The 23,384-nt window shown below is 42.4% G+C and overlaps 1 protein-coding gene, 1 non-coding gene and 1 pseudogene across 2 annotated transcripts in view; 2 read left to right on the forward strand and 1 right to left on the reverse strand.

Moving 5' to 3' along the window:
- LUZP1 (leucine zipper protein 1) overlaps positions 1 to 23,384 on the reverse strand; it is a 96,447-nt gene that overhangs the window by 63,620 nt on the left and 9,443 nt on the right. The gene's annotated exons all lie outside the window — the stretch shown is intronic.
- Positions 17,839 to 17,945, forward strand: LOC112615513. Its single transcript, XR_003117392.1, has one exon. It is a non-coding gene; the product is annotated as a U6 spliceosomal RNA (small nuclear RNA).
- Positions 19,103 to 19,199, forward strand: LOC112615640 (annotated as a pseudogene).

Here is a 23,384-nt window from a genome sequence, read left to right on the forward strand (position 1 = left end):
TAAATCTTTTCATCAAGATGGAAAGAGTTCATCTGACCAAGATCTGGTTACAGCAATGCAGAGATCTTGCAGTACATACTGCAGCAAAATCAGGTGCTGACAGCTGAGAGATATCAAGTGGCATAAGGCTGTAAGAAAGGAAAAAAGTCCTGGAAGTACTTAAGATTCCAAAAATGTCTCTAAACGACTGCAGGAAACTGACACACGACAAGAGTGGGATTCCGTTAAATCCGTTTAAGAGTTAAATTGGTGAAACAACTCACATAACACCAAGAGATCATACTGGTAGCTCACGTCTCCCCTCATTTTACCTTTTTTTCACATAAAAAGGTAAGCTGTCTTTTCAATTCCCAGGAAATGTGATATCCTTCAAATATTGTTTCTCAGCTTCCCAGATGGCTGGGCTATACTAGGACATAAGAAAGATGAAGTGACATCCTCCCCATCTCCCATCTAACAGCAGGAAGAGAATCAAAAACCAAAAGAAGAAAGGAGTAGCCAGCAATGATCTCTTCTCTCATTCCAAATACCACCGGTTAGTCCTGCTTATATAAGAGAGGTTAACTATTAGAACACATCCCAAGTCTTTTCATTTTTCTCTTTCAAGTTGGGGTTAAGGAATGTTTTAAATTGTCTTTCATTTTTGTGGGGGTTTGGGGGGATTTTTTTGGTTGTTTTTGTTTTTGTTTTTTTTGAGACAGGGTCTTGCTCTGTCACCCAGGCTGCAATGCAGCGACATGATCACAGCTCACTGCAGCCTCAACTTCCCAGACTCAAGTGATCCTCCCACCTCAGCCTCCCAAGTAGCTGGGACCATAGGCACATGTCACCATGCCCAGCTAATTTTTTGTATTTTGCGTGTATGCAAAGACAGGGTTTCACCATGTTGCCCAGGCTGGTCTCAAATTTCTGGGCTCAAGGGATCCTCCTGCCTCAGCCTCCCAAAGTGCTGGGATTACAGGTGTGAGTCACTATGCCCAGCCTATTTCTTTTAATTTTGTTCTGGTGTCCTTAAATAAGTTTCTTCATGGATTTCTTTGTAAAACAAGACTTAATATAACAGACTCTAGACCCTACCTCTCTCACAGGAATGCTATTTGAAGGAAATGTTAAAGTACTTGAAAAACTTAAAAGCATAACACAATAACAGGTAATATTTACTGTGTTTGTTTTGTGTCATTTAAAGCCCTTTGCGTGAAGTAATGTATTGTCTCACAACAACCTATGAGGCAGATACTATTAACCTCTTTTTTTTTAGACGGAGTTTCACTCTTGTCGCCCAGGCTTAGGGTTTTTTTTGCTTTTGTTTTTGTTTTTTTTTTGAGATGGGAGTCTTGCTCTTGCTGCACAGGCTGGAGTGCAATGGCACGATCTCGGCTCACTGCAACCTCCACCTCCTGGGTTCAAGTGATTCTGCTGCCTCAGCCTCTAGAGTAGCTGGGACTATAGGCATGCGCCACCCCACCCAGTTAATTTTTGTACTTTTAGTAGAGACAGGGTTTCACCATGTTGGCCAGGATGGTCTCATCTCTTGACCTCATGATCTGCCTGTCTCAGCCTCCTGAGTAGCTGGGATTACAGGCGCATACCACCACGCCTAATTTTTGTATTTTTAGTAGAGACAGGGTTTCATCATTATTGGTCAGGCTGGTCTCAAACTCCTGACCTCAAGTGATCTGCCTGCCTCAGCTTCCCAAAGTGCTGGGTGTGAGCCACCGCACCCAGCCAACCTCATTTTTAAGATGAGTAAACTGAGGCCCAGAAAAACAGAGTTCCTTTCCCTAGTTTACACAAATATGATATGGTAGAGCTAGAATTCAAACTCAATTCATCTGAGTCAATAAATTTGATTATACAGTACTCAAATATACTTACGATATGTAACGAAAATTATGTTAGAATATTACTACACATGGATTAAGGAAGCAAACACAATAACCTAGTAAAATATTCAACAAATATTTGAATTCTTTGTCCCCACCATCATAACACCACTATCTTTTCTGTCTTTTTGAGACAAAGTCTCCCTGTTGCCAGGCTGGAGTGCAGTGGTGTGATCTCCGCTCATTGCAACCTTCCACCTCCTGGGTTCAAGCGATTCTGCTACCTCAGCCTCTAGAGTAGCTGGGACTACAGGCATGCACCACTACGCCCAGCTAATTTTTGTATTTTTAGTAGAGACGGAGTTTCACCATGTTGGCCAGAATAGTCTCAACTCTTGACCTCATGATCCGCCTGCCTCAACCTCCCAAAGTGCTGGGATTACAGGCATGAGCCACCGTGCCCAGCCCATACACCATTATCTTTATGCATTCTGAGATTAACATGCACAGGAACATAGGCTCTGGAGTCACATAAACCTAGTCACACAATGTCACTTAATAGCCGTATGGGCAAGTTACTTAACTGTGTCTCAGTGTCCTCATGTGTAAAATAGGGATAATACCTATCACATAGAATTTAAGAACTAAATGGGACCCCCATGTGATGCCTCACACCTGTAATGCCAGCACTTTGGGAGGCCAAGGTGGGAGGATCACTTGAACCCAGGAGTTTGAGACCAGCCTGGGCAACATGGCAAAACCCCACCTCTACCAAAACAACACAAAAATTAGGTGTAGTGGTGTGTGCCTATAGTCCCAGCTACTTGGGCAGTAGAGGTGGCAGGATCACCTGAGCCCAGGGAAGATCAAGGCTGCAGTGAGCAGTGATCACACCACTGTACTCCAGCCTAGGTGACAGAAAGTAATAAAAAAAGTAATAATAACGAAATGGGCTTTAAGAGATGCTTAATGCTGGCCTGGCACAGTGGCTCATGCTTGTAATCCCAGCACTTTGGGAGGCCGAGGCGGGTGGATCACCTTAGGTCAAGGGTTCCAGACCAGCCTAACCAACATAGTGAAACCCCATCTCTACTAAAAATACAAAAATTAGCTAGGCGTGGTGGTGGGAGCCTGTAATCCCAGCTACTCGGGAGGCTGAGGTAAGAGAATCACTTGAACTTAGGAGGCAGAGGTTGCAGTGAGCCGAGATCGCGCCACTGCACTCCAGCCTGGGGCGACAGAGCAAGACTCTGTCTCGGAAAAAAAAAAAAAAAATGCTTAATGCTTTAAGAAAGTTGGCCAAAGCCAGGTGCTCACGCCTGTAAACCAAGCAAACACTTTGGAAGGCTGAGGTGGGAAGATCATTTAAGGCCAAGAGTTTGAAACCAGCCTGGGCAACATAGTGAGACCCAGTCTCTACTAAAAAAAAAAACAAAAAACACTAAATGGATTATAAACTCATCTCAGAATAGTTGTTGGCACATAGTAAGTGCTAAGCAAACACCATTAGCTACTATTGTTAGTATTTTTATTTCGTTTTTCTTTGCCATTCTCCATGTAAACAAATATCTAAAAAATATTTGCCTCAAAACTATCAAGTAATCTTGAAATGGGCATATGTTTTACATTTCACATTTCAGTGTCTCCATACTTTGGTAATATTTTCCAGTAAATTTATAATTCATGTAACTAACATTGCTGCCTATGCGAGCAACTATTCTACCATTCTGAACTTAGGAAATACAAGAATACAATAGCTACATTGTGTTTCTTATGTGTAGTGATAATATTGCAAACCCTTATCTCTTAATACAAACTGCCACATTTCTGCCACATTACATTTGAGAGCCACTCTGTATGGCTTTTCATCAAACACCTCAAATTAAAATAGGTAGTATCTTCTTAAAATTACTTATGTTTTCATTTGACAAATCTCAAACCCACAAGGTAAAGTGACTTGTGACTTGCTCAAGTTCATACAGGTAGATAATGACAAAGACTGACCCAGAACCTTCAGACTGAGTTCAAAGCTCTTTTTCATCTCTCTGGGCTGAATAATTCCATTTCTTGTCAGGGGAGGGGAATAAACATCTGAAAACAGTGAATGACTCAAATCTCCCAAGGTTAAAAAAAAATTTCAAGAAGCCAATCTTCAAAGGTCATTTAATGTAGCACAACAAAACAACAACCAAAGTGGCATAACTCAGTACTGTTTCCTTCTCAAAAAATCAAATCATCTCGAAAATTTGCTTTACTAAATTTGTATTAGCTTAACCCAAATCTCATGCTGCTTCGTCCCAGCTATCTCTGCAACTTTCTGAAACTGGGCAACTTCAGCTCAAAATTCTAATGACAAACTCCAGGGAACTGTCACAGTGCAATGTTATAGCAAATATTCCTGAAAATACGTGGTGCTTGGGAATTCTATTCCACTGAGATTCTCAGTGTAATTATTTTTCTGTGATAGAATCTGATTTGTTTCATGAAACCATACTAAAATAAAAGAGAACACAAAAATGTTCTCATTTTGGCCACTAATTGATATTAAAATTTCCCAAAATTTTTGGAGCAGTTCAAATCTAACAAGCATTTACCAAAGGACTTAATCCATATCATTCTTTTCAAAAAGTCTGGCCTATAATCCCAATGCTTTGGGAGGCCATGGTGAGAAAACCACTTGATCCCAGGAGTTCAAGACCAGCCTAGGAAACACAGGGAGACCAATCTCTACCAAAAATGTTTAAAATTAGCCAGGTGTGGTGGCACACGCATATGGTCCCAGCTACTCAGGAGGCAGAGGCTGGAGGACCACTTGAGCCTGGGAGGTCAAGGCTGCAGTGAGCCGCGATGGCAACACTGTATTCCAGGCCACATGACAGAGTTAGAACTTGCCTCAAAAAAAAAAAAAAAAAAAAATTAAATTCAAAAATAAAAATTAAGAAAGTCCACTCTGAAAACAACGTAAGACTTTTTATATGTTATAGATTTAACCAGAGTCAAGACCAGAAGTGATCAATCCATTTTACACACAAGCCACAGCAGGACTGGGGAGAGAGGAAAACAGGAAGACTAGCAAGTCAAATCAATTATTTACTTAAAAGTCCACAGAGTACAGAGCACTATAAGATGTACAGTGCCAACATGCTCCACCCTTTCTCTGCTAGTCAGTACAGGACACAAGATGAACACCAGAGTCCAACAATCAGTTAAATGCCAGGCAAAATGGCCTTACCAGGCTAGATAGGGTCAAACACATATATTTTTAACTCATAGTCGAAAAGACTCAAGAAAGATGATCAACAACTTAAAATATTGCAGAGATATTAAGGAAAACAAAGGCTAGGAAAATATCTGAATACACAGACATTGGGTCTTTTTTTTTTTTTTGAGACGGAGTCTTCCTTTGTTGCCCAGGCTGGAGTGCAATGGCACGATCTCGGCTCACCGCAAGCTCCGCCTCCCGGGTTCACGCCATTCTCCTGCCTCAGCTGGGAGTATGCAATGGAGAAGAAAACTGATCCATGTGGATCCTGGAAGTCATCAGACAAAAAGCAATAAAAATGGGGAGAGAACAGATGGTAAGGACTTTTTGAAAAATCAGAAGCTATGCAAAAATGGCAAAACAATGGTCTACAGGGACAGTGAATGACTAGAACTACAATGACTGCTCCCCTCGTCCAAGGAGTTGCAGAGTATTCAACCAATGAAAACAGAAATAATAGCATTCATTACAGAAAAAGCCTTGTTTTCACTTATGGGTTAGGAGATGGAAGAAATATGGGAAGAAAAAAAATTAAGAACTTGGAGGACTTTGCTCACATTTGTGCACAGGTTCTATCAGACCCAGCAGAAATAGGTAGTAAAGGGACATCAAGAATGAGGTAGAAAAGAATGGGACTGAGCTTTTAAAATACTGAGGCAATAAGGCAGATGGAACTTTGAGATAACTTTTTACCAACAGTGAAGATGAAGAAGAGTAATCTAAAGAACTTCATGGCTGTAGAGGATGAGGGGAATGAAGACAAACATACCAAAAAACTGCTGGATACCATAGACAACAAGTCTTCAGCACTAGCCCTAATTTTCAAGTGGAATCATCTCCAAAACCCACTTTCCCAGAAGCAGGACCTGAAACATCCTTTAATTTCATTTGCCAAGACTAGCAATTTGCTGAACTATGTCAATAGTTTGCTTGTGTTTGTTTTTTGAATTGGACAGTTGTTTTCAATAAAGATTTGTTGCGTTCTACAAAGGCATAGGAGGGACATTCCCCAAAAGATAAATGAATGCCACATGACTAGAACTGGGTCTTCTATTTTTATTTATTTATGATTTAGAACTCGGTTTTTTTGTTTGTTTGTTTAGACAGAGTCTCACTCTGTCGCCCAGGCTGGAGTGCAATGGTGCAATCTCTGCTCACTGCAATCCCCTGCCTCCCAGGTTCAAGCGATTCTCCCACCTCAGCCTCCTGAGTAGCTGGGATTACAGGCACCCGCCATCATGCCTGGTATTTTTGTAGAGATGGGGTTCCACCATGTTGGCCAGGCTGGTCTTGAACTCCTGATCTCACGTGATCTGTCCACCTGAGCCTCCCAAAGTGCTGGGATTACAGACATGAGCCACCGCACCCAGCCATAACTGGGTCTTTAAGGTCCCTTTGCACACTCAGACAGGATGGAAAAGGTTAGATAACACCAGTTAATATTTGGGTAGCACTTCACTGACTCAAATTACTATCTAATCAATTAGCTCAACTGACCCACTCTTTATTCCTATTCTTATGATACGTAATCCAAGGATAGAGGAGTAGAAAGAACATAGACTTTGAAGTCACTAATCTAGAATTCTAACTCTCCCAGTTCCCCCAGGAATATTTCTTAAACCTCTAGGAGCTTCCATTTCCTCATCTGTAAAGTAGGAATAGTAGTACCTATTTCATGAGGCAGATGTAAAGATTAAAGTGTAAGTCAAGTACCTACTATACAGTAGATGCTTAAGAAATGGTAGATAATGGCCAGGTGCACTGGTTCATGCCTGTAATCCCTGCACTTCGGAGGCCGAGGCAGGTGGATCACAAGGTCAGGAGTTCAAGACCAGCCTGGCCAATATGGTGAAACTCCGTCTCTAATAAAAATACAAAAATTAGCTGGGCATGGTGGCACACACCTGTAGTTCCGGCTGCTCAGGAGGCTGAGGCAGGAAAATCGCTTGAACCTGGGAGGCAGAGGTTGCAGTGAGCCGAGATCGCACCACTGCACTCCAACCTGGGCAAAAGAGCAAGACTCAGTCTCCCAAAAAGAAAAAAAAAGAAATGGTGGATAATATACTCCACATGTTGCAATGAAAGAAATGGAAGACTATTTTAACTAATGTCATTATAAACTAAACCATCCAAGCTGAACCACAATTTATTGGTTACTGTTGTTAATACACACAGGGCAAATTATGTTAAACAAATCATAAAATAACTAATGTTTTCCAAAAAGTCCTCTCTACCTAACAGTTAACCTAACTAAAGATGACAGTATTTATTAGGGTATGATTTTCATAACTAGGAACTTATACAATGTTTCATGGTTTGAAACATACTGTATTTTTTTCCAAATGAGTACTTCCAAAATAAACTACCTTTTAACTTCCAGCTTAATCCTGGGGCAATTTTAGAGAATCTCAACATCTCGCAAATAAATGGAATTGAAAAAGCATATGGATATAATGCAGTCAGCAGAGAATTTGAGGGCAGAAGAGAGAGGCTATGTCCTGCCCCCTTTTCCAAATTCAGTTAACTAATATCACAAATGTTCCTCAATTCTACCATTTCTTTATTTTTTTGAGACAGAGTTTCGCTCCTGCCCAGGCTGGAGTGGAGTGACGCAATCTCGGATCACAGCAACCTCTGCCCACTGGGTTCAAGCGAATCGTCTGCTTTAGCCTCCTGAGTAGCTGGGATTACAGGCGCCCACCACCACGCCTGGCTAATTTTTTGTATTTTTAGTAGAGACAGGGTTTTGCCATGTTGGCCAGCCTGGTCTTCAACTCCTAGCCTCAGGTGATCCACCCGCCTCGACCTCCCAAAGTGCTAGGATTACAAGCGTGGGCCACCGTGCCTGGCCAATTCTACCGATTTCATAAGCTTAAGAGCTATCTTCACTTTCTTTTCTTCTTTCTCTGCGTTATTAAGTCCCATCTCTTCCTTCTCCAAAATCTCTCCAATATATTCCTTTTTCTTCCCATTCCACTTGCTAAATTCATGCCTGTATAGTGTTCACAATTTTATTTCTTTAAAAAAAAAAAAAATCCTTAACTGGCTTCCTTTCAGATAATCTATATAACACTTCTTGATTAATGTCATAATTCCAAGTTCATCAAGTCACTGCTCAACTTTTAAACCTTCGATGATTCCCACATGTTAGCAAGATCAGGTCCAAATTCCTCGGTATGACTGTTAAGACTGTTCATAATCTCAATAAGCATTACTTCACTAATCTTATCTCCTTCCTAGTCCATAATCTAAACTCTATTACTAGATCAGACAAGTATTTGCAGTTCCCATCAATAATATGTTTATTCTAATCTCTATCTTTGCCCTTAATTTGCTCTTGTCTAGAAAACCATCTCCTCATCCTTAATTTTCTCAAATACAAAAGAAAAAAATTTAAAACAAAACTTTCTCTTTCCTTTCCGCCTCTTCAAGCACTATCCATCCACCATTGAAAAACTCTAGTCTAACTGCCTGCATGAAGCCCTCACAGACCACTTCAGCCTAAACTAATCTCAGTAAACTGTAACCTGTCATTTCAACATACACTATTAGCATAACAACAGACTTCCTAGGGCAGTCATTTCAGTCAACGGTATTTTCACCCAAGAATAGTAAATTTTTCATAAGGCTAAATTATTTAACATGAAAAAACCCTTTAATCTGAGATGATGCCCTTTCTCTTACCTGTTTGTTTTTGTTTTAAGACAGGGTCTCAGTCAGTCACGGGCACTTTGGGAGTTCGAGACCAACCTAAGTGACAGAGTGAGACCTCGACTCTACTAGAAATCAAAAAAATTACCCACGAATGGTGGCGCACACCTGTAGTCATCCCAGCTACTCAGGAGGCTGAGGTGGGAGAATCATTTGAGCCTGGGAGGTCGAGGCTGCAGCCCCACCCTGAGCAACAGAGTGAGACTCTATCACACACAATCCAAATGCTCCTCAATTGGCCAATAAACAAACTCTATACAATGGAATACTACTCAGCAATGTAACGAGCTACTGATACATGCAATAATGCGGATGAACCTCAAAAATATGAGAAGTGAAATAAGCCAGACTAAAAGGCTACAGACTACAGACTATCACTTACAGAACATTCTGGAAAAGGCAAAATGATAGGAATAGAAAACAACTACTCCAATTCTTGCCTGAGGGTAAGAATTGGAGTAGACTACAAAAGAGCAGAAGGGGCTTTGAGGAGGTGATGAAACTGTGCGAAATCTTGATTGTGGTGGTGGTTGGACAGTATACATCTGTCAAAACTCACAGAACTTTGGGTGGGAGGATCACTTGAGGCCAGGAGTTCAACACCGGCCTGGGCAACATAGCCAGACCCCCATCTCTACAAAAAAAAATTTTTTTTTTAATTACCAGGCATAGCGGCTTGCGCCTGTAATCCCAGCTACTTGGGGAGGCTGAGATGGAAGGACTGCTTGAGGCTGGGAGATCAAGGCTGCAGTGAGTCATGATCACATACTGCATTCCAGCCTAGGGGACAGAGCGAGACCCTGTCTTCTTTTTCTTTTTTTATTTTCCTTTTCTCTCTCTCTAAGTTACCTTATTATTTCCGTATTATTTCTCCCTGCTCCATTAACTGTCCTCCCATCTATTTTTCCATCACATTTCTTTAAGATTCTGGTAGTCACTTTAAAACTGCCCTAGGATCTAGTCTCAAACAAAATTCTTAACATAATCATAAGTCCTCAAGTTCCTACAGAAATTATTTTCGCGTATGTTGTAAAATGTCTAATTTCATCAAGTTACACTAAGAATACATCATATTACACTCCATTACAGCTGTGGCAAGAAGCATAAAAACTGTTATTACTGATTTAAACCTACCAGGGCCCATTACTTTGCTTCCACACCCTAACTACATTTTGTAAATATCTCCATAAGAATCTTCTATATTTAACTCGCTTCTATATACTTCTGTAAACTCTTCCATTTATTGAATCTTTAAGTCCATCAAGATCTAAAAATGGCATTCTTTCGATCCCAGGAAACATAAGACAATGTTGATATCAATTACTTAGAGGGCAGCGCACACAGTTCATAAAATCATTATGTGTTAAAATAATGTAATGTTCAAGAGTAAACTCAAGGTCAAATCCTAGCTTGGCACTGACCTTGGGGCAAACCGATCTCACATCTTAGGGACTCAGTTTCTTTCTCTGCAAAATGGGGATAATAATAGTACTAATATGTACCCTAAAGACTTGCTGAAAGGAGATTAAATAAACACATATAAAGTACTTAAGAACCATAGCTGTCACACAGAAGTCAGAAACTGGTGTCATCATTAGTCCTCAATAACTAAGAATTCTTCGAAAAATCTCAATTATAAACTCAAACGGGTCAGGCGTGGTGGCGGGTGCCTGTAATCCCAGCTACTTGGAAGGCTGAGATGAGAAAATCACTTGAACCCGAGAGGAAGAGGTTGCAGTGAGCCAAGATCACGCCACTGCACTCCAGCCTGGGCAACAAGAGTGAAACTCCATCTTAAAAAAAAAAAAAAACTTAAATGAGCTGCTCATTCACTGGTGAATCAGTGAAAATGGCCTAAATCAGATAAATACCCCCAGATAACCAGGAAATCAGCACATTTTTTATATAGCTGTTCCAGGACTTAACCAAAAATTAACTTTATTTATCTCAACATTTAACATTACCAGTTAACATGAAACTAGATAAAAACAGAGATTTATGTTCAGAAACAGAAAAATGCTGTCAGACCAAGGTAAATGATACCATTTTTCTATTTGAGTTCTTCAGCATCTGTAGAAAGCCTATGCAAATAAAGTTGGCCAGGCACGGTAGCTCACATCTGTAATCCCAGCACTCTGGGAGCCAAAGCAGGCGAATCACTTGAGGTCAGAGTTCCAGACCAGCCTGGCCAACATGGTGAAACCCTGTCTCTACTAAAACTACAAAAATTAGCCTGGCATGGTGGCATGAGCCTGTAATCCCAGCTACAAGGGAGGCTGAGGCAGGAGAATCGCTTGAACCCAGGAGGCAGAGGTTGCTGTGAGCCAAGATCATGCCACTGCACTCCAGCCTGGACAACAGAGCAACACTGTCTCAAAAATAAAAATAAAAGGCCGGGCGCGGTGGCTCAAGCCTGTAATCCCAGCACTTTGGGAGGCCGAGATGGGCGGATCACGAGGTCAGGAGATCGAGACCATCCTGGCTAACACGGTGAAACCCCGTCTCTACTAAAAATACAAAAAACTAGCCGGGCGAGGTGGCGGGCGCCTGCAGTCCCAGCTACTCGGGAGGCTGAGGCAGGAGAATGGCGTGAACCCGGGAGGCGGAGCTTGCAGTGAGCTGAGATCCGGCCACTGTACTCCAGCCTGGGCGGCAGAGCAAGACTCCGTCTCAAAAAAAAAAAAAAATAAAATAAAATAAAAATAAAAAATAAAGTGTTGGAAAGTGGGCCAGGAAAATACATTTCTCCCTTTAATTATACGTAAGTTCAAATCTGTTCCTATACAGATTTGCCTGTCAGCAGACTAAAAATGTTCCTTTCTTACACAAAATTTAACAATATTAATTTATTAAGGTTATAAATAAAATCACAGTGACATTAATACAAGCTAATGTTTTCATTAAGAGAATTCCAATTTAATTGTAATACGGGTTATATTCATACCATGATTTGTTTTATAGAGGTTTCAGCACTGAAAACAAGTGCTGTTATTCAATGGCGCCATCTTGGGAGGTAAGATCTTCCAAGGACTGGGATGACTGGGTGCATCTTCCAATCGTGGCCAAGACTCAAAACTTTTTTGATGTGCCATTGACAGAATTCTCAAAGACAAACCTCACACACACACAAAATCCTAGTCTCCACCTTTTAGAATTACATTTCATTTGTGACCAAAAACAATGCTGACCACTCACTTCATTCACCAGACTTTCCTATCTCCAAAAGTTAAATACAAGCACCTGCAAAATGAAGACTTACCAGAATTAAGAACGCGCAATATGCTCTAAAGACAAATTCAAAAGAAATACACCAAATATTTCAGAATTTGGAAATGTTACTAAAATTAATACATAACTTTCCAAGGCAGGGAGCAGTGGCTCACACCTGTAATCCCAACACTTTGGAAGGCCGAGGTATGAGGATCACTTGAGCCCAGGAGTTGCAGATCAGCCTGGCAACATGCCAAAATCCTATTTCTAACAAAAGATACAAGAATTAGTAGATGTGGTACGGCATACCTATAGTCCTACCTACTAGGGAGGCTAAAGTGAGAGGACTGCTAGAGCCCGGGAGTTCAAGGCTGCAGTGAGCTGTGATCATGCCACTGGAGTCCAGCCTGGGTAACAGAGTGAGACCCTGTCTCAATAAAAAAATAATAATAATAACTTCCCATTTGGAAAGTTCTAATGTTTGTTTTTAAAAAGCAGTCCTAGGCCAGGTGCAGTGGTGCGCACCTATAATCCCAGCACTTTGGGAGGCCGAGGCAGAAGGATCGTTTGAGGCCAGGAGTTCAAGATCAGCCTGGGTAACATGTCAAGACTTGTCTCGCCAGGTACGGTGGCTCATGCCTATAATCCCAGCACTTTGGGAAGCCAAGGCAGGCAGATCACCTGAGGTCAGGAGTTCAAGAACAGCCTGGACAACACAGTGAAACCTCATCTCTACTAAAAATACAAAAATTAGCCCAGAGTAGTGGTGGGTGCCTGTAATCCCAGATACTCAGGAGGCTGAGGCAGGACAACTGACTGAACCCAAGAGGCAGAGGTTGCAGTGAGCCGAGGTTGCGCCACTGCACTCCAGCACGAGCAACAGAGTGAGACTCCATCTTATAAAAAAAAAAAAAAACAACTTGTCCCTAAAAAAAAAAAAAAATTTTAATTAGCCAGGCACGGTAGCATGCACTAGTAGCCCTAGCTACTCAGGAGGCTGAGGCAGGCGGATCGCTTGAGCCCAGGAGTTCAAAGTTGTAGTGAGCTATTATTGAGTCGCCACACTCCAACCTGGGCAATAGAATGAGAACCTGTCTTTTCTTTTAAAAAAAAGGCAGTCATAATACCTTACAGTTGCCCCAGAAATGACTATGAAACTACACAGTAACAAAATTGGAAATGTGAAATATCATACGAGATCTGTGTAAAAGCAGTAAAATGATGCCGAAAAGTAATGAAACACAACTGAAACTGTCTAATTTAAACATTTAAACTTATATTTGCTTACAGAGTGCCCCTGAAGGCACAATATTTAATATGGTTAATTATATCCATTCATCTTTTTATACGTGGTTCACCTTGGTTTGAATAAACTGGGATTTTCCAAAATAAGAATTTTCCATATTGTTTGCTGTTTGTGAAATTTTTCTTGTAAAAGATGGGCTAGGCCAGGTGCAGCGGCTCACACCTGTAATCTCAGCACTTTGGGAGGCTGAGGCAGGCAGATCACAAGGTCAGGAGTTCGAGACCAGCCTGGCCAACATGGCAAAACCCTGCCTACTAAAAATACAAAAATTAGCCAGCATGGTACCAGGCACCTGTAATCCCAGTCACTTGAGAGGCTGAGGCAGGAAGATCGCTTGAACCTGGGAGATGGAGGTTGAAGTGAGCCAAGATTGCGCCATTGCACTCCGGTCTGGGTGAGAAGAGCAAGACTCTGTCTCAAAAAAAAAAAAAGATGGGTTAGGGGCCAGGCGTGGTGGCTCATGCCTGTAATCCCAGCACTTTGGGAGGCTGAGGTGGGCAGATTACTTGAGGTCAGGAGTTCAAGACTAGCCTGGCCAACATGGTGAATGAAACACCGTCTCTACTAAAAATACAAAAATTCACCAGGTGTGGTGGCAGGCACCTATAATCCCAGCTATTCAGGGGGCTGAGGCTGGAGAAGCCCTTAAACTCGGGAGATAGAGGTTGCAGTCAGCTGAGATGACAGAGAAAGACTCCATCTCAAAAAAAAAAAAAAAGAGATGGGTTGGGGGTAAGAGAAGGAGTAATCTCAGTTTAGCTTATCACATTCTGTTCTAATCATTTTGACTACAGTTTACCAGAGACTTCAAAATTTGATTACTGTTCCCCTACCAAAGATAAAACTCTAGCATAGAAGTAATTCATGCCAAAGATGTCAGTAACTGGCATTCTTTAAAAAAATCTCAATCTGACCCTCAACAGCTTGTGACACTGGATATCTAGCTTCTGTGTGTACCAGTTTCTCATCTGTAATAAACTATATACTTACTTCACGGGTGTGGTGAAGAATACATGAGATTATGTGCTTGAAACATGATAGGTACTCAATAAATATTTGTTGAGTGAATGAATAAATAAACCAATGTATGAAAAATGCTTAGGATAGTGTCTGTCACATAGCCAATGGCTAACAATATCAATACCATGCCAGGCGTGGTGGCTCATGCCTGTAATCCCAGCACTTTGGGAGGCTGAGGAGGGAGGATTACTTGAGGTCAGGAGTTCGAGACCAGTCTGGCTAACATGATGAAACCCCGTCTCTACTAAAAATACAAAAATTAGCCAGGCATGCTGGCATGCGCCTGTAGTTCCAGCTACTCGGGAGGCTGAGGCAGAAGAATCGCTTGAACCCAAGAGGTGGAGGTTGCAGTGAGCCAAGATCACGCCACTGCACTCCAGCATGGGCGTTAAGAGTGAAATTCCGTCTCAAAAAACAAAAACAAACCAATTATTACATTACCCTATAATCTTCTGACACAGTTTCATCAGAAAAGCCAAAATAATCACTGATTTAAAATACACAGTAGGTACCTCCTAAAAAATAATTTACATTTACCAGTTAATTTGAAATATGTACTGAGTTAAATCAATTCAGTTGCTACTAATTAAATTTGCATTTCTGCTTTTAACACAAGAGGAAGAATAACTACTGAGAGAGCTAACCCACAGATCAGACAAAGCAGCTTTAAGCAGATTTAATTGGCTCAAGATTTTCACTGTTGACATCAAAATAAAATGTTAGTCAACAGAAAATTCAAATAAAGTACTACCTAGTGTCTTGTTTCTGTTAGTAACTCCAATCTGAGAACATTAAACAAGCACTGATGAAGCATTTTTAAGGAATTCTCCATAGTTAATTCTACGCCAGTGGCAAGTTCCAAAGGAGTATCTGCTTTGTGGCATTAGGACTGGACTTCTGTACTTTCACACCCTAATATTCTCTATATCGCCTGAAGCAGTTGGTGCACTCCCGGCCTTTAGATTAGAGAAAACACTAAGCAGGATTCTAATAAAAAGAATCCATGTTAATAAGCTTAAGAAATTAAAATTGCTACCTATACATAAATATCATTGGTCATCAAAAACTCTACTAAGGACCTACTATGTGCCAGTGAAAACAACTGAGGAGGGCATTAGCTAAAACAAATAGCTTCTAATCGAGAAGCTTCCAGTCAAATTAGGTAATTAAGATATTAATAGAAACTGGTCAAGTTAACAAAAAACATGAGGGGTACTGGCATTACAAGCTACAAGACTTTTGAGAAAATAAGAAACCTTTGATACAACTAGGTAAAATAAGATATGTGATAGTGTGATTTTCCATGAACATGAGGTGGTATTGGCAATAAATGCTATAAAATTTTAGAGAAGAGGCCGGGCGCGGTGGCTCAAGCCTGTAATCCCAGCACTTTGGGAGGCCGAGGCGGGTGGATCACAAGGTCAGGAGATCGAGACTATCCTGGCTAACATGGTGAAACCCCGTCTCTACTAAAAATACAAAAAACTAGCCGGGCGCGGTAGCGGGCGCCTGTAGTCCCAGCTACTTGGGAGGCTGAGGCGGGAGAATGGCGTGAACCCGGGGGGCGGAGCTTGCAGTGAGCCAAGATCGCGCCACTGCACTCCAGCCTGGGAGACACAGTGAGACTCCGTCTCAAAAAAAAAAAAAAAAAAAAAAAAATTTTAGAGAAGAGAGATTAACTGTTGCAAAGCCATGATAGACTTCAAAGAGGGAGAACTGACCTGAGTCTTGAGGGGTGGAAAAGATTTAAATAGTTAAACAGCGTAAGAGAAAAGGACAAAAGATAACGGGAACAAAGGTGCTGAATTGGGAATATGGCCATTAAATATTTATTAAATACCTATTCTACGTCAGTCATTGTGTTACGCACTAGATATACACTGGAGAACAAAACAGATGAGTTCTCTGCTTTCATGGAATCTAGCAGGGAAGACATAACAATCATGCACACAGATATATAATCATAAATTGCAATAGGTGCTATGAAAGGAGGCAACAGAAGCCAGTAATGTGGAATAATGGGAAAGGACTAGCAAGACGCGATGATGAGGAAAAGTACCCCTGATATTTATACATAAGCTCAGGCATGAAGGCAGCCATGCAAAGAGCAGGGGAAAGAAGTGTTCAAGGAAGACAGAGCCATGCATACAAAGGCCCTTTAGAAAACAGCTCATTGAGTTTAAAAATAAGGCCAGTGGCTTACGCCTGTAATCTCAGCTACTCTGGAGGCCAAAGGACAGCTTGAGGCCAGGAGTTTGAGACCAGCCTGAGCAATGGTGAGACTCCATCTCTAAAAATTAAATAAATAAGAATAAAAATAAGAAGTTAGCGTAACAGAAGCATAACAGGCAATGAGACTGGCATAAGATGGCAATTGTCTACCCGAAAACTAGGCAGGAGCCAGGCTATACAGGACATCATAGGTCAAAATAAAGAGCTGAAATGGCCAGGTGCGGTGGCTCACGCCTGTAATCCCAGCACTTTGGGAGGCTGAGGTGAGTGGATCAAGAGGTCAGGAGTTCATGACCAGCCTGGCCAACGTCATATGGTGAAACCCCGTCTCTACTAAAAAGACAAAAATTGTCTTTTTAGTGTGGTGGCAGGAGCCTGTAATCCCAGCTACTTGGGAGGCTGACGCAGAGAACTGCTTGAACCCAGGAGGCAGAGGCTGCAGTGAGCCAAAATCACACCACTGCACTGCACTCCAACCCGGGCGACAGAGCAAGACTGTCTCAAAAAAAAAAAAAAAAAAAAAGAGCTGAAATTTGAATTTTATTCCAAATCTAAAAGAAAACCACTAAAAATTTTTGCACGCTCATGTTAGTTTTAAATAAAAGGAGCCAGACCACAAAGAATACATACAATATGATTCAATCTTTACAAAAGTACAAAAAAAGAGCAAAATAATCTATGCTGTCAGAAGTCAGGACGGTGATTACCCTGGGAAGTAGAGGGGAGACAGGAACTGAAAGGGAACTGGATAGGGGCTTCTAGGTACTGGTAACGCTGTTTCTTGATCTAGATCTAGTTGCTGCTTACATGGGTATATTCAGTTTGCAGGGGAAAAAAAACATCAAATTCCACTTTTACGTGCATTTTTCTGTATATGTTATTATATACTTCAATAATAAAGTTTCTAATAATGTAATATACTTTTTTTTTTTGAGACGGAGTCTCGCTCAGTCGCCCAGGCTGGAGTGCAATTATGGAGTACAGTGGCACGATCTCTGCTCACTGCAAGCTCCACCTGCCATGTTCACGCCATTCTCCTGCCTCAGCCTCCCACTGAGACTACAGGCGCCTGCCACCATGCCTGGCTAATTTTTTGTATTTTTAGTAGAGACGGGGGTTTCACCATGTTAGCCAGGATGGTCTCGATTTCCTGACCTCGTGATTCACCCGCCTCAGCCTCCCAAAGTGCTGGGATTACAGGCGTGAGCCACTGCGCCCAGCCCATAATATACATTTTTAAAATATTATTTTGTCCAGATAAAAACAGGAATAGAGTGCTCACTTCCGCAACACAAATACTAAAATTGGAATGGTACTGGGAAGATTAGTATGTGCCCTACACAAAGATGACATGCTAATTCACAAAGCATTCCATATTTTTAATTTTTTTTGTAAAAATAAAGAAACAGGTACAAAGGGGCACATGCAAATACGGCAGGTCTTGAATGAAAGATTACCCTGGTAGAAGCTTTCAGAGGGGTAATTCAAATAGCCAGTGATACAAAGTACCAAGTTTATAAAAAATAAGGCCAGGTGTGGTGGCTCACACCTATAATCCCAGCACTTTTGGAGGCCAAGGCAGGTGGATCACCAGGTCAGGAGTTCGAGATCAGCCTGGCCAACATGGTAAAACCCTGTCTCTACTAAAAATACAATAATCAGCTGGGTGTGGTGGTGGGCACCTGTAATCCCAGCTACTCGGGAGGTTGAGGCAGGAGAATCGTTTGAACCCAGGAGGCAGAAGTTGCAGTGAGCTGAGATCGCACCACTGCACTCCAGCCTGGGTGACAGGGTAAGACTGTCTCAAAAAAAAAAAAAAAGAATAAATGTTGGGGCCAGGTATCACTCATGCTTGTAATCCCAACACTCTGGGAGGCCAAGGTGGGAGGATCGCTTGAGCCCAGGAGTTCAAGACCAGCCTGGAAACAAAGTGAAACCGTGTCCCTACCAAAAAAAAAAAAAGTTTCTTAATTAGCTGGGCATGGTGGTGCACACTTGTAGTCCCAGCTCATCAGGAAGCTGAGGAAGGAGAACTGCCTAAGCCCAGGAGTTCAAGGCTGCAGTGAGCTACGACTGCTGCTATACTCCAGATCAGGAGAAACAGTGAGAGTCTGTCTCTTAAAAAAAAAAAAAAAAGAGAGAAAAAAAAAAAAAGAAATGCTGGGTCTGGGCAGGAAGTTGTGCAATACTAAAGGATTAACTATAAATTCCTTAGAACATAAGGAGGAATCTCCAGAAATTAAGAAAGTCATAGATGACAACAGCAATGCCTAAAAAGGTTAGCAATGCTTGTTATGTTGCGGCTCATATTTTAATATGGTATTTTCAAGCTCTTCCCTTGACCCTCCACTCCCATACAACAAAGAGTGTAATGACACAGATCCCAAACCTGAGCATCAATCACACCTGAGCTTGAATCAATGGTCTGCCCCTCACTTGCTCTGGCAGTTAACTGCTCTGAGCTCAATTCCCTCATTTATAAAATAAGGATAATAACCACCTCATAGAGTTATTATTTTCTCAAAGGTGAACAGAGTAGTACTTCTGCAGTACAAATACTAAAACTGGAACAATACAGAAAAGATTAGCACGTCCTCTGATCAAGGAGGGAACATTATTATAGTCACCCCTTTGAGCAGATCTAAAGGGTTATTTTAATTATCATTTCCTAATGGCATATGGAGGACCAATGGTGGATGTAACAAGAATTCCTTTGCTTCGGGCAGAGCAAAAAAAAGTTTCCATTCTCAGACAAATTCATGGGTGAGAGAGGGGTTTATAAAACAGTCACCATACAGAAACAGAATGAATAAAGATAAAATCAAAAAAAAAAGAGAAGGTAGAAGTGGGGCTTCTTCTAGAAGCTCATTAGCAGAGGTTCCAGGCATTTTCTAAGACAGAGACAGAGACTTGAGCTAAAGCATGCTGAGAGAAGTTCAGTGACTTGAGAAATTATGCAAAGGAAGAAACAATCTTCCCCACAAGCCACAATTGCTACCTAATGTATTCTTCCCTTTGCGGAATATTACTTAAAACAAGTTAGACATCAACACTAAGGATATTCTGTCATAGGTGGAAGAGCAAGGCCTTCAACCACTTTACACCATCCCCACCCTTAAGTATTATTTGAACAACCATAATTTGTTAAGCACTTCTTAAGCACAGCCAAAGATGTTAAGTTTTATATTTCAGGAGCTACCATTTCAAAAGAAAAAAAATAAAAAGTTCAACTCCTTAAATCTTTTGGTAACTTTTTCCCAAAATGTATCCTCTGTCTTAAAAGTAACTAAAATCTACTTCCTCCTGAATTTATTTATCTTTCCCCTAATCCAATAAATGTCTCTCCCTCTTATTCTTCCCATTTACCTCACCATTAAATACCTAAGGTTTTCCTATTTCCTCCCAAGTTGGCACATTAACACTCTAATATTGATTCTGACCTCACAGTATTGAATCTGAGCATAGAAACCTCAACATTTCCAGGGATAAATCTGCTACGCAATTCCTAAAAGACAACACACAGTTTAAAAAAATAAACGCAGTGGTGGTAATTATACAACTGTATACATTTGTCAAAGCTCATCAAATTGTACACTTAAAATTGGTGAATTTTATGGTATGTAAATTATACCTCAATAAAGCTTTTTTTTTTTAAAAAAAAAAAAATGCATTCAGGGCAGGGCATATTGGCTCATGCCTGTAATTCCAACACTTTGGGAGGCTGACACTGGAGGATCCCCAGAACCCAGGAGTTCCAGGAGACCAGCCTGGGAAACACAGGGAAACCTCATCTCTATAAATTAAAAAAAAAAGTTAGCTAGGCATGGTGGCACGCACCTGTGGTCCCAGCTTCTCAGAAGGCTAAGGTGGGAAAATTACTGGAGCCCAGGCAGTTGAGGTTGCAGTGAGACATCATCACACCACTGCACTCCAAAAACAAAGGAATACATTCATTACATTCATTCACTCATTCATCAAATATTTGCTGTGCATCTATTATATGCATCAAAGTTTATACCACATCTTTCAGCCTGGACTATCCGGGTCCTACCTGTAGTGTGCTTTACTCATAAGTTGATACTGTCCCTGAAAGCTGTATTACATGAAAAATGGTTCTGTTTCTGACAATGTTACCTTAATGATGGCCACTTTACACTGGAAGGGCCATTAGCTATCCATCAACTTCCATTACATAAATGAAATATATGATCACTTAGGTACTCTCCATTTTAACAGAAATGCTTCCATCATAAGAAATAAGCAAGCACCTAGTGGCATATAGTACATACCACTACTACAGCCTTGTATGTCTGTCTTTTTACAAAAAAAAAAAAGCACACTTCAAGTGCATATTGACAACACTGCTGAAAGAAAAGGCAATATTATTGGAGAACAGACCTAATTGACTTATTCTAGGGCCCACAGTCACCCAGTGGCTGAGTCAAAGGCCAAAACACTAGGTCTCATGATTCCAAAGGCAGTGTGCACAGTGGAGAGACAACCACAGACCTGAGAAACAGATCTGGGTTTGAATTCCAGCGCCATTTCTTACTAGTTGTGTGTGTGAACTTGGGACAGTCACTTTACTTTCTGACCTTTGGCTTGTTCATCTATAAAACAGGGATGCTGACCGGGAGCAGTGGCTCATGCTTGTAATCCCAGCACTTTGGGCGGCCGAGGCGGGCAGATCACTTGAGGTCAGGAGTTCAAAACCAGCCTGGTCAACATGGTGAAACCCCATCTCCACTAAAAACACAAAAGTTAACCGGGCATGGTGGCACGCACCTGTATTCCCAGCTACTCGGGAGGCTGAGGCAGGAGAATAGCTTGAACGTGAGAGGCAGAGGTTGGAGTGAGCCGAGATCGCACCACTGCACTACAGCCTGGGTGACAGCACTCCGTCTCAAAAAACAAAAAAAAAAAACAAAAAAAAAAACAGTACTTTGGGAGGCCAAGACGGGTGGATCACGAGGTCAGGAGATCGAGACCATCCTGGCTAACACGGTGAAAGCCCGTCTCTACTAAAAAAATACAAAAAACTAGCCGGGCGGGTTGGGGAGAGCCTATAGTCCCAGCTATTCGGGAGGCTGAGGCAGAAGAATAGTGTAAACTCGGGAAGCGGAGCTTGCAGTGAGCTGAGATCCGGCCACTACACTCCAGCCTGGGCGACAGAGCGAGACTCCATCTCAAAACAAAACAAAAAAAGGGATGCTAACTACCACCTCACAAAATTATTGGGAAGACTGCCTAAGATCTATACCACCTAGCATAATTACCGGGCACAGAATAGGCAACTAAACAACATTAGTTCCTTTTCTTGGTCTTAAATTATTTAAGATTAAGAAAACACCTCATAATCAAGGAAGGCTAATTAACAATCCGTATTATTAATCACTGGCCAACAGAGAACCAGTGTTTGCTGCCTTCTTCATCCTCCAACCCATTCCCTTCCCAGCTCACTACTTCCAGTTTTTCAAACTTTAGTTACTATGTTTAGAAAAGTGATTTAATTTTAGAAACCTGGAAAATTCTTCTAGAAGTAAATTCTTCTAGGAGTAAATTGAGCAAAACCTTAATCTGCCCCCAGGGGAATTCTGAGCAAAACAATTATTTCTGACAAGAGAAGAATTTTCTATGGGGGTAATTCAATTTATCCACATGCATACTACCAAAGTTGCAAAGTGACAGAAGGCAATCTGGAACATACCGTCCAGATTCCCAAAAAAGAAATGTCCTCCTAAAAATCCAAACCCCTCCCTAATTTGAGGTAGTCAGATCTTAGTAGGTGATTTGAATTCTCCCGGCTCTGACACCAGTCCAGCTCCTTAGGCCAGAACAGCAGCCGTTTGTAAAAGAAATACCCTGACCAAACCCCACCCCTCAAAACATCCCCAAAAGGCAGGGAGGTCCAGAGAGTATCTTCTCCTCCAACGCCAGATAAGGCACCAGGGGCTCCGCAGCGCAATCCTTCCCCCAAGGTCATTCAAGTCAGTGAAGGTGCGACGGCGGAGCTGCAGGCACTCTCTGGCCTTCTGGAAATCACACTGCAGGGGTTTTGGGGGTGCCTACTCTCTTCCCCTCTCCCACCCGCAAGGGTGAGCACTGGCCTCGGCATTTCCGAAACAAGCCACAACAAGCTCTGCAGTGTTAGGAAAGGGGTTGACGCGATGAAGAAACAGATGCTCCAAAGCAAGATAGTCTTTCTCGGATCGCAGAGGCTCCTCCAAGGTTATGCACAAAAACCGCAGCCACCTCCAAGAGCTCTAAACGGGGCTCCGAAGCTCCAGCGCGGCCGCTCCGGGACGCCGGCTTCCCTGCAGGCAGGCTCCGCAGCCAGAGGCCACCGGCCCCAGAAACCGCACTTCATTCCTGCGCTCCGGGAAGCCATGGCTCCTTCCCCGCCCGGGCAGCTGGGCGGGGGCCGGGGGTGCGCGGGGAGGCGGGCCCCGCGCTGCGGAAAGTTCACCGCGGCGGGCGGGGGGAGGCCCCGGCCCCGCTCGCCGGCGTCCCCCTGCAGATTCCACCATTAATTAGTCCTAAGGACTGTCTACTGGCAACTTAAACAAAGCGAATGCCTCGAATTCCTTCCCGGCCCAGCGGTCTGGCTGCGAGACCAGCAGAGCGCCCGGGACGTGGGCCGGCGCGGCCGACAGCTGCGGCTGCCGCAGGACCCCTCCCCGCCCGGCCCGCGCCCCGCGCCCCGCGCCCGCAGCTGGCCCCGCACGCCGGACCGACTGGCTCCCAAACCGCCCTCCTCCTCCTGCTGGAGCTCCCGGGCCCTTCCTGTCTGATCACTTCCTTCCTCCGGTGCCCGCCGGGC

Source organism: Theropithecus gelada, chromosome 1 (assembly GCF_003255815.1).
Source record: "Theropithecus gelada isolate Dixy chromosome 1, Tgel_1.0, whole genome shotgun sequence".
Taxonomy (NCBI): domain Eukaryota; kingdom Metazoa; phylum Chordata; class Mammalia; order Primates; family Cercopithecidae; genus Theropithecus; species Theropithecus gelada.